Raw genomic sequence first — 12327 nt, 5'->3', positions numbered from 1 at the left:
TCTTCTGCAGTACGGTATAATTCATTTGACACATTTTTGTATGTGAAGCTGATATATTTTTGTACGGAAACATTTTGCAGATTTCCTGAAATCCAAAGGGATTTTCCATTCTAGTAAGAAAACACACACCTCTGTTTACCTACATATGTATATCAGTGCAAATGTAGGTAAACAGAGGTGAGATGTTTTCTGTAATGGAATTCCTAAAATCCAAAGGGATTTTCCATTCTAGTGAGAAAACACTCACCTCTGTTTACCTACATTTGCGCTGTTTGCGCTGGTAAACAGAGGAGTGTCATGGCCTAGCGGTTAAGAACACCGGACTCATGCTCTGGTGTTTCAGAGGCAACAGTGGCGTGGGTTCAAGCCCAGGCCCGGACACTTGTGCCCTTGAGCAAGGCACTTAACCATTATTGCTTCGTCCTTCGGATGGGACGTAAAGCCGTAGGTCCCATGTGTTGTGTAATGCACGTTAAAGACCCCAGTAACACTTATCGCTAAGAGAAGGGGTTTGCCCCGGTGTTTCTGGCAGTGGCCGCAATATGCGCCGCAGCACCTTGTAACCCTTAAAGGGAATGTACATCATTGGCTTTTGCTGTAATTTTTATAAATGAACTATTTGAGGGGTTAGTATAATAGATCAAATATTGTTACACTGACATGTTTGAAGTTTTGTGTTCGAAAATGCTGGAAAAACCAAGGAAAACTAAAAACGTTCAAGTAGTCTGGTTCCCCGACTCCACTAAAGATGAAATGGATCAATTTATAGATGCCGGAAAATTGTAACGTAAGGGAACCAGTCTAGCTGGCCTGCGCCCGTTCATGAACATGTCACCAATAACAAACAAAATTTGGACTGAAAAATGGTAAATTTGGAGCAGTAGTTGAAAAGGTTTTTCCAACGGTGGTCGGCCAACCACCGTTGGAAATCAATACAAAAATACCACTTTTCTTGAAAATGACTTCACACCAGGTGCCATAATTTTACAGGATGCCTTAGACTGTCATTTACCAACATCCTAGTAAGGTATTTCGTAAAAATGTGGTAGTTTTGTTTTTTGATGTTTGCAAATGTTGTATATTCCCTTTAAAGGTGCTACATAATGGGTCTCATATTTTTCTCATATTGAGGGCCTCCATGGAAAGCAGTGCCCTGCACTGATCGGAGCTATCCTCACTAAAGATGACGTAAATAACAAAATAGATGTTTTCTGTAATGGAAATTATTTTTTAATGGTACAGTTTTTATACTTTTGAATACATAATTAAAAATACATACATAAACTAGAGTTTTGCGTTTGTTAAGTTACAAACGCAGAGTGGTCGGGCAGACAGCCCAGTTATACACTGCCCAGTAGGAACGTATGTTCATGTAGAAAAAAGGATCACGAAATTAAATCCCTTCAAGTACAATCAATGTTTCAAAAAGGTATCTTTAACGGTGTGATAAATTTCAGTAAACATTCTATGTGCACAAAAAAAGTTATTTCTGGTTTGATGTTGTCATCAGTCAAAAACAGTTAGTGAATACTGATAAAGTTCGGAGAGGATAATTTTTCATTGTAAAGTTGAAATACCGTATGAAAATATGGGAAATATAATTGTTTGTATTAATAACACCTAACTTCCGGTTTGATGACGTATTAATAACACCTAACTTCTGGTTTGATGACGTCACAGCATTAGAGATCCAAAGGTGAACATTGTAATGGATATCATTATTTGGACTTCGAAGATATGACAGGGATCAAATGGTGGAATTAAATTAAAACTATGATCCTTTTCAAATTCTCCTTAAAGTAACTTCCGGTCTGATGACGTCATGACTTTAAAACCTTGTCAAGTTATCTGTGGTTAATCAGAGAATATCAAGGGGCGATTTTGTAAAATTTGGACGGATGGTTTTACAATTAAAGAAGGAAACCTCTATTTTATGTGCCGATAGGGGGCGCCCTTTCGGATGTTGACGTCATCACACTGTTTTTTTTTGCGTCTTGCATTCCTCACTCAACACTTTCATAATATATGTCTGTAGTAAAATGCTTCCGCTTTTGAGTTATATTCAGTTTTTATTGCACTTCCGGTAACACCGGAAGTAAGGTCAAGTGGTTTTGTGTCCGGGCACAAAAAATGTTTTTCACGGCATAGTCTACAACCTCACGAAAAAACGAACACGATACTCTATTTAGTTCAAAAGATATCGCGCAAACTATTTTGTCAAAATTTGCCCTGAAATCGCTTGTAATTTGATCCCTGGTGACGTCATGATGACGTAACAAAATTTATAATATCTTCGTAGCATGGTACAAGTTCACATTAGGTTTCTGGTTCATACCGTAAACCGTTTTGAAGAAATTCTGCTTTGTTTTGATTTCAGGCTAAAGTCTTCATTTTAAATTCACCTAACTTTGACCTTCCGGTAGACCCGGAAGTAAAGGTCAAGCGAGTTCACGTACACGACAAATAATGTTTATCAATTCATGGTCTATCTGATTGCGGAATACAAACATCATTGATTATTTTGTTCAAGAGTTATAGGTGAAAGTAATTGATCACTTTTTTAGCTGAAATCGCTTGTAATTTGACACCCGATGACGTCATCATGATGTCAAAGTAATATGCACCACTAGGGATGAGGGTCGATATATATTGAAAGTTACAAGTTCATATCATGAACCGTTTAGGAGAAAAGCGGCGGAGAAGTATTGTCCGGAAAAAAGAGAAAGATTTACCAGAACAATAACAGAGAGTGGTCGGGTTGTACCCGACCACTCAACTAGAGCTTCGCGTTTGTTGAGTTACAAACGCAGAGTGGTCGGGCGGACAGCCTTTTCATTCTATTCCTTCCTCCATGATTATACACTGCCCAGTTATATTTGTTTATGTAGAACAAAGGATCACAAAATTAAATCCTTTCCAGTACAATCAATTATTTTGTTACAAGAATATATCTTTAAAGGGAATGTACATCATTGGTTTTTGCTGTAATTTTCAGAAATGAACTATTTAAGGGGTTACTATGATAGATCAAATATTGTTACACTGACATGTTTGAAGTTTTGTGTTCGAAAATGCTGGAAAAACCAAGAAAAACACAAATGGTGGAGTAGTCTGGTTCCCTGACTCCACTAAAGATAAAATGGATCAATTTATAGATGCCGGAAATTTGTAAGGTAAGGGAAGCAGTCTATAGCTGGCCTGCACCCGTTCATGAACATGTAACCAATAGCAAACAAACATTTGGACTGAAAAAATGGTGAATTTAGAGCAGTAGTTGAAAAATAGTTAGGTTTTTCCAACGGTGGTCGGCCGACCACCGTTGGAAATTTATACAAAAATAAAAGAGAAAGATTTACCAGAACAATAACAGAGAGTGGTCGGGTTCTACCCGACCACTCAAAGAAAGATTAATCGTAACAGATCCAAAGAGTGGTCGGGTTGTGCCCGACCACTCAACAAATGCTACAGCTGACTGTATTTGCCTTGTATCTGCAATACTTATGTTTTGTTTTAAGTTGTGAATTTCATTGTAAATCTAACTGGATTTTGTTACTGAAAACAAATTACATGGCGGGAAAGTTGCCAAACCGTTTCATTTAAAAATAAATAAAATGCACACTGCTTGCAACAACTGTTCATTTGGAAAAAAACCCAACTAATTACATTGTAAACCATTACCCCCCCCCCATAAAAACACATGGCACTCCCACAAAAAACTTCCATGTGCAGTACCATCATGTTGTAAAGTCAACATCTAACATCCTTTGATCTCTTTGGTACAAATTTACCCCTTGATAATAAAAAGTCATTTTGTCAGTGATGAGGAAATGGGACAATTGACCTTAAGGCTTATGTGTTGAGGGTCAAGTGCAGATGTAACCCCCCCCCCCCCTTCCTTCAGCCGATGATTTCATGTTATACTATAGTCGGGGGTGTGAAATCTCAGCTTTAAAGCTGATTTCAGCTTTTTTTGTTTTGGATTTCAGCTTTTTTCCCTCACTTGCTGTGTACAAAAGAATAGGAGATTTCCAAAGTTCAGCTTTTTTACACTTTTTTCAGCTGTTTTCAGCTATTTTCATCAGTGGTCACTCACACCCCTGCAGTGGCGTAGCCACGGGAGGTGGGGGTGGGGATGGGGGGGGGGGGGGGGTGGGGGGTGGGGGCGACAGCCCCCCATTGAAACCTTGTCGCCCCCAGTCGCCCCCCCCCCACTGAGATTTTGAGTTTCTAAACAAATTATCATTGATCTACTTGACGCCCCCCCCCCCATGAAATGTTCCAGCACCTCCCCCAGCGGGCCCCCCTCCCCCCCCCCCACTGAAAAATTCCTGGCTACGCCACTGCACCCCTGTACAGTAAAATGGTACAAAACGATGCTAAAATACCTGATTTTATTCTCAAATTGCCTTAGAATGCAGGAGAGAAAGCATCAGAGATTTCAAAAGGTAGGGGGTGCCCTCCCGCGCTTCACTCACCCCCCCCCCCCCACCTTCCAAAGCTATATCCGCCCCTGCAGATATCTTAGAGGGTGTTTTTGGTTATTTCCATTTGGTTACAATTAAAGCACACAAAAGGCTCTGCCCCCAATGCCTTTGCGCATACGTGTAGGTCTATTAATGAAGTAAAGAAACGCCCCGCCCACTTCATTAAAACGGGCTTATAACTATGTACATGCCGGTTGCAGAGCCATTTATAAATACAGCTCTGGCCGGCCACGCCCCCACTTGGCACTCGCACGCTGCCGTGTCATGGCTGCGGCTGGCTAGCAACTAGCAGATTTTACACACGCGCCAACGGAAGCGGCTGCAGCCACTTTCCATAGACCCATGTGTTTTCTGTCCAGCCATAGCCAAGTAATTCAGACGCGGCTAAGTTATCAATGAGACCGAGGTTGACGATATGTACCACGTGACGCACGAGCCAATAGCATTGTACAGCATTTTAACGTCTGAGAAGGAGGTTACGCGTACGACATGTATACGATGTACGACGTATGGTAACCGTTTTAGCCGATTTTCAGCTAACTTTGACAGAATTTTTGTAAAAAAAAAAGGAGCGGAGTGGAGAGCCAGAATGCACCGATTTAAGATATTGTTGACGTTGGGTCAACTCCGGACAGGTAGTTTCAGGACGTTAGGGGGGGCCGGGTTTGACCGGCCAGGGACGCCAGGCGCGGCGGGCTTATGTCTCGCCTGTGCCATGGCCGCTGAGCCCTTTCTGAGCGGCAGCAGCTCAAACTATGTGGAAGAAATGTACCAATCTTGGCTGGAGGATCCCAAATCGGTGCATAAGGTGAGCTGGGACGTTCTGGATACAAGATGTGTGGTTTGTGTGGTAGAACGAATCTGGGGTTCTCACACGCCAGACGAAGGAAACCACAGACACTATTCTTCAGGGTTTCGGGGCTCTCCGGCCATTTATTCTTTCCACTTTCTTTACACGAGGCTCTCTCTTTATACAACTCACAACAAAAAGAAACGCCATACAAAAGTCACACTACTGAGTCGGCGCAGTCCGGCAACGGGTCTCCCTGGCCCAGCAGCAGGGGTCCCAACGCTACGGTTGCACCGTGGGTCCGTGCTGGCGCCCTCTGCCGGCGGCCCGGCAACGCCGTTATACAGCCCCCTCCGAGGACCCTTGTTCATCCCCGAACAAGGCGGGGCCTCCGCTGGGGTATCCACTTGGGTCTCCTGGTCTCCTCTGTGGTCTCCTCCGGGGTCACCTCTGGGATCACTTCTGGGTTCTCCTCTGGGCCCAGCCCGGGGTCTCCTCTCCATTGACTCCTGTGCAGAGCAACTCCATCGGCTCTGCTCCATTGATTCCCGTGCGGAGCAACTGCGCCGGCTCCTCTCCATTGACTCCCGTGCGGAGCAACTCCACGGTTCCGCTCCATTAACTCCCGTGCGGAGCCACTCTGTCGGCTCCACTCCAGTGACTCCCGTGCCGAGCAACTCCATCGGCTCCGCTCCATAGACTCCAATGCGGAGCAACCTCGCCGGCTCCGCTCCATTGACTCCCGTGCGGAGCAACTCCATCGGCTCCGCTCCATTGACTCCCGTGCGGAGCAACTCAACGGTTCTGCTCCATTAACTCCCGTGCGGAGCCACTCTGTCGGCTCCACCCCATTGACCCGTGCGGAGCAACTCCATCGGCTCCGCTCCATAGACTCCAATGCGGAGCAACCTCGCCGGCTCCGCTCCATTGACTCCCGTGCGGAGCAACTCCATCGGCTCTGCTCCATAGACTCCAATGCGGAGCAACCTCGCCAGCTCCGCTCCATTGACTCCCGTGCGGAGCAACTCCATCGGCTCCGCTCCATAGACTCCCGTGCGGAGCAACCTCGCCGGCTCCGCTCCATTGAATCCCGTGCAGAGCAACTCTACCGGCTCCGCTCCATAGACTCCTGTGCGGAGCAACTCCACGGGCTCCACCCATTGACTCGTGCGCGGAGCAAGTCCACTGGTCCCGTCCCATAGAGTCGTGCAGTGCGAGCCTGCTCCGAGTGGAGGTCAGGACTCGCCATACTGCGATAGTGGGGATGAACGTACTGCTGGGGGAGATCCACTCCCGGTCGTGCCGCCTGAGGCGCGCTCGGACGGTTTCCCGCCCCCGGTGTATGGGCAAATCCAGCCTGGGGGCGCCCCGAATGGGAGGCCACACCAGTCGTATCCATGTAAGCACCGAGTGGTGCTTCCATGTGGGGCCTAGCACTATTTTTATGAGCGTAGGGGTTGTGGGTTACCCCAGGACGAAAACCCGCCCCCGCTGCATCAACCAGCACAGCTCGGAATCGCTCCGAATGGAACGAGACGTCTGCTGCGCCAGCCTCTACAGCACGGGGCGGCCCCTCGCGGGACCTGATCAGCTTTATTACCAACAGACTTGGGTATGTCCCGACAAGCCCCGCCCCCGCTGAATCGGACAGCACAAATCGAGATCGCTCCGAATGGAACGAACCATCTGTTGCGCCATCGTCTACAGCACAGGGCGACCCATCGTGGGACCTGGCACGTGTGTTGATGTGGGGTGTCTCCGGACGATCAAGCCCGGCCAGCCCTGCTTTATTATCAACAGGCACAACTCGGCAGTGTTCCGAGTGGAACAGAGCGTCTGTTGCGCCGTGGTGCACAGTGCGACGCGATTTTCCATGGGTTTTAGCATGTGTGCCTAGCTGGCTCCCCGAAACCCTGAAAAAGTCCAACTCCAATGAGTCATCCAACGTGCCGAACGCTTTGCTGGCCATCTCACCAGGTTGGTTTACGCTCTGCGAGGCCCTGATCCAGCGTTAGTACCCGCCGCGTGGCGAGTCGGACGCCAGACTAACTCGACCCGGTGTATTCATGGCAAAAAAACACTCCAAATTCTACCTGTTTTTCCTCTGTCAGACATGCCATGGCTGCCACCAATGTAACGTAGAACGAATCTGGGGTTCTCACACGCCAGACGAAGGAAACCACAGACACTATTCTTCAGGGTTTCGGGGCTCTCCGGCCATTTATTCTTTCCACTTTCTTTACACGAGGCTCTCTCTTTATACAACTCACAACAAAAAGGAACGCTATACAAAAGTCAAACTACTGAGTTGGCGCAGTCTGGCAACAGGTCTCCCTGGCCCAGCAGCAGGGGTCCCTACGCTACGGTTGCACCGTGGGTCCGTGCTGGCGCCCTCTGCCGGCGGCCCAGCACCGCCGTTACACAGCACCCTCCAAGGACCCTTGTTCGTCCCCGAACAAGGCGGCGCCTCCGCTGGGGTATCCGCTTGGGTCTCCTGGTCTCCTCTGTGGTCTCCTCCGGGGTCGACTCTGGGGTCTCCTCTGGGTTTTCCTCTGGGTTCTCTGCTTGGATCACCTCTGGGATCACCTCTGGGATCACCTCTGGGTTCTCCTGTGGACCCACCCTGGGTCTCCTCTCCATCAGCTCCGCTCCATTGAGTCCCGTGCGGAGCAACTGCGCCGGCTCCTCTCCATTGACTCCCGTGCGGAGCAACTCCACGGTTCCGCTCCATAGGCTCCAATGCGGAGCAACCTCGCCGGCTCTGCTCCATTGACTCCTGTGCGGAGCAACTCCATCGGCTCCGCTCCATAGACTCCTGTGCGGAGCAACCTCGCCGGCTCTGCTCCATTGAATCCCGTGCGGAGCAACTCTACCGGCTCCTCTCCATTGACTCCCGTGCGGAGCAACTCCACGGTTCCGCTCCATTAACTCCCGTGCGGAGCCACTCTGTCGGCTCCACTCCAGTGACTCCCGTGCGGAGCAACTCCATCGGCTCCGCTCCATAGACCCCAATGCGGAGCAACCTCGCCGGCTCCGCTCCATTGACTCCCGTGCGGAGCAACTCCATCGGCTCCGCTCCATTGACTCCCGTGCGGAGCAACTCAACGGTTCTGCTCCATTAACTCCCGTGCGGAGCCACTCTGTCGGCTCCACCCCATTGACCCGTGCGGAGCAACTCCATCGGCTCCACTCCATAGACCCCAATGCGGAGCAACCTCGCCGGCTCCGCTCCATTGACTCCCGTGCGAAGCAACTCCATCGGCTCTGCTCCATAGACTCCAATGCGGAGCAACCTCGCCAGCTCCGCTCCATTGACTCCCGTGCGGAGCAACTCCATCGGCTCCGCTCCATAGACTCCCGTGCGGAGCAACCTCGCCGGCTCCGCTCCATTGAATCCCGTGCAGAGCAACTCTACCGGCTCCGCTCCATAGACTCCTGTGCGGAGCAACTCCACGGGCTCCACCCATTGACTCGTGCGCGGAGCAAGTCCACTGGTCCCGTCCCATAGAGTCGTGCAGTGCGAGCCTGCTCCGAGTGGAGGTCAGGACTCGCCATACTGCGATAGTGGGGATGAACGTACTGCTGGGGGAGATCCACTCCCGGTCGTGCCGCCTGAGGCGCGCTCGGACGGTTTCCCGCCCCCGGTGTATGGGCAAATCCAGCCTGGGGGCGCCCCGAATGGGAGGCCACACCAGTCGTATCCATGTAAGCACCGAGTGGTGCTTCCATGTGGGCCTAGCACTATTTTTATGAGCGTAGGGGTTGTGGGTTACCCCAGGACGAAAACCCGCCCCCGCTGCATCAACCAGCACAGCTCGGAATCGCTCCGAATGGAACGAGACGTCTGCTGCGCCAGCCTCTACAGCACGGGGCGGCCCCTCGCGGGACCTGATCAGCTTTATTACCAACAGACTTGGGTATGTCCCGACAAGCCCCGCCCCCGCTGAATCGGACAGCACAAATCGAGATCGCTCCGAATGGAACGAACCATCTGTTGCGCCATCGTCTACAGCACAGGGCGACCCATCGTGGGACCTGGCACGTGTGTTGATGTGGGGTGTCTCCGGACGATCAAGCCCGGCCAGCCCTGCTTTATTATCAACAGGCACAACTCGGCAGTGTTCCGAGTGGAACAGAGCGTCTGTTGCGCCGTGGTGCACAGTGCGACGCGATTTTCCATGGGTTTTAGCATGTGTGCCTAGCTGGCTCCCCGAAACCCTGAAAAAGTCCAACTCCAATGAGTCATCCAACGTGCCGAACGCTTTGCTGGCCATCTCACCAGGTTGGTTTACGCTCTGCGAGGCCCTGATCCAGCGTTAGTACCCGCCGCGTGGCGAGTCGGACGCCAGACTAACTCGACCCGGTGTATTCATGGCAAAAAAACACTCCAAATTCTACCTGTTTTTCCTCTGTCAGACATGCCATGGCTGCCACCAATGTAACGTAGAACGAATCTGGGGTTTTCACACGCCAGACGAAGGAAACCACAGACACTATTCTTCAGGGTTTCGGGGCTCTCCGGCCATTTATTCTTTCCACTTTCTTTACACGAGGCTCTCTCTTTATACAACTCACAACAAAAAGGAACGCTATACAAAAGTCAAACTACTGAGTTGGCGCAGTCTGGCAACAGGTCTCCCTGGCCCAGCAGCAGGGGTCCCTACGCTACGGTTGCACCGTGGGTCCGTGCTGGCGCCCTCTGCCGGCGGCCCAGCACCGCCGTTACACAGCACCCTCCAAGGACCCTTGTTCGTCCCCGAACAAGGCGGCGCCTCCGCTGGGGTATCCGCTTGGGTCTCCTGGTCTCCTCTGTGGTCTCCTCCGGGGTCGACTCTGGGGTCTCCTCTGGGTTTTCCTCTGGGTTCTCTGCTTGGATCACCTCTGGGATCACCTCTGGGATCACCTCTGGGTTCTCCTCTGGACCCACCCTGGGTCTCCTCTCCATCAGCTCCGCTCCATTGAGTCCCGTGCGGAGCAACTGCGCCGGCTCCTCTCCATTGACTCCCGTGCGGAGCAACTCCACGGTTCCGCTCCATAGGCTCCAATGCGGAGCAACCTCGCCGGCTCTGCTCCATTGACTCCTGTGCGGAGCAACTCCATCGGCTCTGCTCCATAGACTCCTGTGCGGAGCAACCTCGCCGGCTCCGCTCCATTGAATCCCGTGCGGAGCAACTCTACCGGCTCCGCTCCATTGACTCGTGTGCGGAGCAACTCCACGGGCTCCACCCCATTGACTCGTACGCGGAGCAAGTCCACTGGTCCCGTCCCATAGAGTCGTGCAGTCCGAGCCTGCTCCGAGTGGAGGTCAGGACTCGCCATACTGCAATAGTGGGGATGAACGTACTGCTGGGGGAGATCCACTCCCGGTCGTGCCGCCTGAGGCGCGCTCGGACGGTTTCCCGCCCCCGGTGTATGGGCAAATCAAGCCTGGGGGCGCCCCGAATGGGAGGCCGCACCAGTCGTTTCCATGTCAGCACCGAGTGGTGCTTCCATGTGGGGCCTAGCACCATTTTCATGAGCGTAGTGGTTGTGGGTTGCCCCAGGACAAAAACCCGCCCCCGTTGCATCAACCAGCACAGCTCAGAATCGCTCCGAATGGAACGAGACATCTGCTGCGCCAGCGTCTACAGCATGGGGCGGCCCCTCGCGGGACCTGGCATGTACTGTGTTATTACCAGCAAACTGGCGTATGTCCCGACGAAGCCCCGCCCCCGCTGCATCGGACAGCACAAATCGCTCCGAATGGAACGAGACGTCTGCTGCGCCAGCCTCTACAGCACGGGGCGGCCCCTCGCGGGACCTGATCAGCTTTATTACCAACAGACTTGGGTATGTCCCGACGAAGCCCCGCCCCCGCCGAATCGGACAGCACAAATCGAGATCGCTCCGAATGGAACGAACCATCTGTTGCGCCATCGTCTACAGCACAGGGCGACCCATCGTGGGACCTGGCACGTGTGTTGATGTGGGGTGTCTCCGGACGATCAAGCCCGGCCAGCCCTGCTTTATTATCAACAGGCACAACTCGGCAGTGTTCCGAGTGGAACAGAGCGTCTGTTGCGCCGTGGTGCACAGTGCGACGCGATTTTCCATGGGTTTTAGCATGTGGGCCTAGCTGGCTCCCCGAAACCCTGAAAAAGTCCAACTCCAATGAGTCATCCAACGTGCCGAACGCTTTGCTGGCCATCTCACCAGGTTGGTTTACGCTCTGCGAGGCCCTGATCCAGCGTGCGTACCCGCCGCGTGGCGAGTCGGACGCCAGACTAACTCGACCCGGTGTATTCATGGCGAAAAACACTCCAAATTCTACCTGTTTTTCCTCCGTCAGACATCCCACCGCTGCCACCAATGTAACGTAGAACGAATCTGGGGTTCTCACACGCCAGACGAAGGAAACCACAGACACTATTCTTCAGGGTTTCGGGGCTCTCCGGCCATTTGTTCTTTCCACTTTCTTTACACGAGGCTCTCTCTTTATACAACTCACAACAAAAAGGAACGCCATACAAAAGTACGTCACACTACTGAGTCGGCGCAGTCCGGCAACAGGTCTCCCTGGCCCAGCAGCAGGGTCCCAACGCTACGGTTGCACCGTGGGTCCGTGCTGGCGCCCTCTGATGCCAGCGGCCCGGCACCGCCGTTACAATATCATCTCAATGAAGGTCATTCATTGCAAAAATTATGATAAGAGTATTAAGACATGAAGCTGGAACTGAGAAACATTTCCAATTTTGTTAGGAAATACTGTTTTCTACGGAAGTCAACCATTGTGCATGCGTCAGTTGTCAACCGAATGGTTCTCAGACTTTATTTCTCTTTTACGTTATTTACTGAGTTATAATTTATGGATCAGAAAGAAAAATAGAAAATTAAATCTGCCGGAGTAAAACAATTAACTAATGCCTGACTTTCAGTGCAAAGCAAATTCGTTCCTGAAGGTAATGGCAAACGTCACAATGAAACTCCAATGGTTAACGTCATAAAATTTGCCAGGCCTTTAGAAGGACTTCTTTGCACACAGGGCAAATTTGTTATCACAGATCACTGGTTGCT

This window comes from Patiria miniata, unplaced genomic scaffold (assembly GCF_015706575.1).
Source record: "Patiria miniata isolate m_02_andy unplaced genomic scaffold, ASM1570657v1 HiC_scaffold_23, whole genome shotgun sequence".
In the NCBI taxonomy this organism is placed as follows: domain Eukaryota; kingdom Metazoa; phylum Echinodermata; class Asteroidea; order Valvatida; family Asterinidae; genus Patiria; species Patiria miniata.
The sequence above is the reverse complement of the archived record's forward strand: the minus strand, read 5'-3'. Positions refer to the sequence as shown.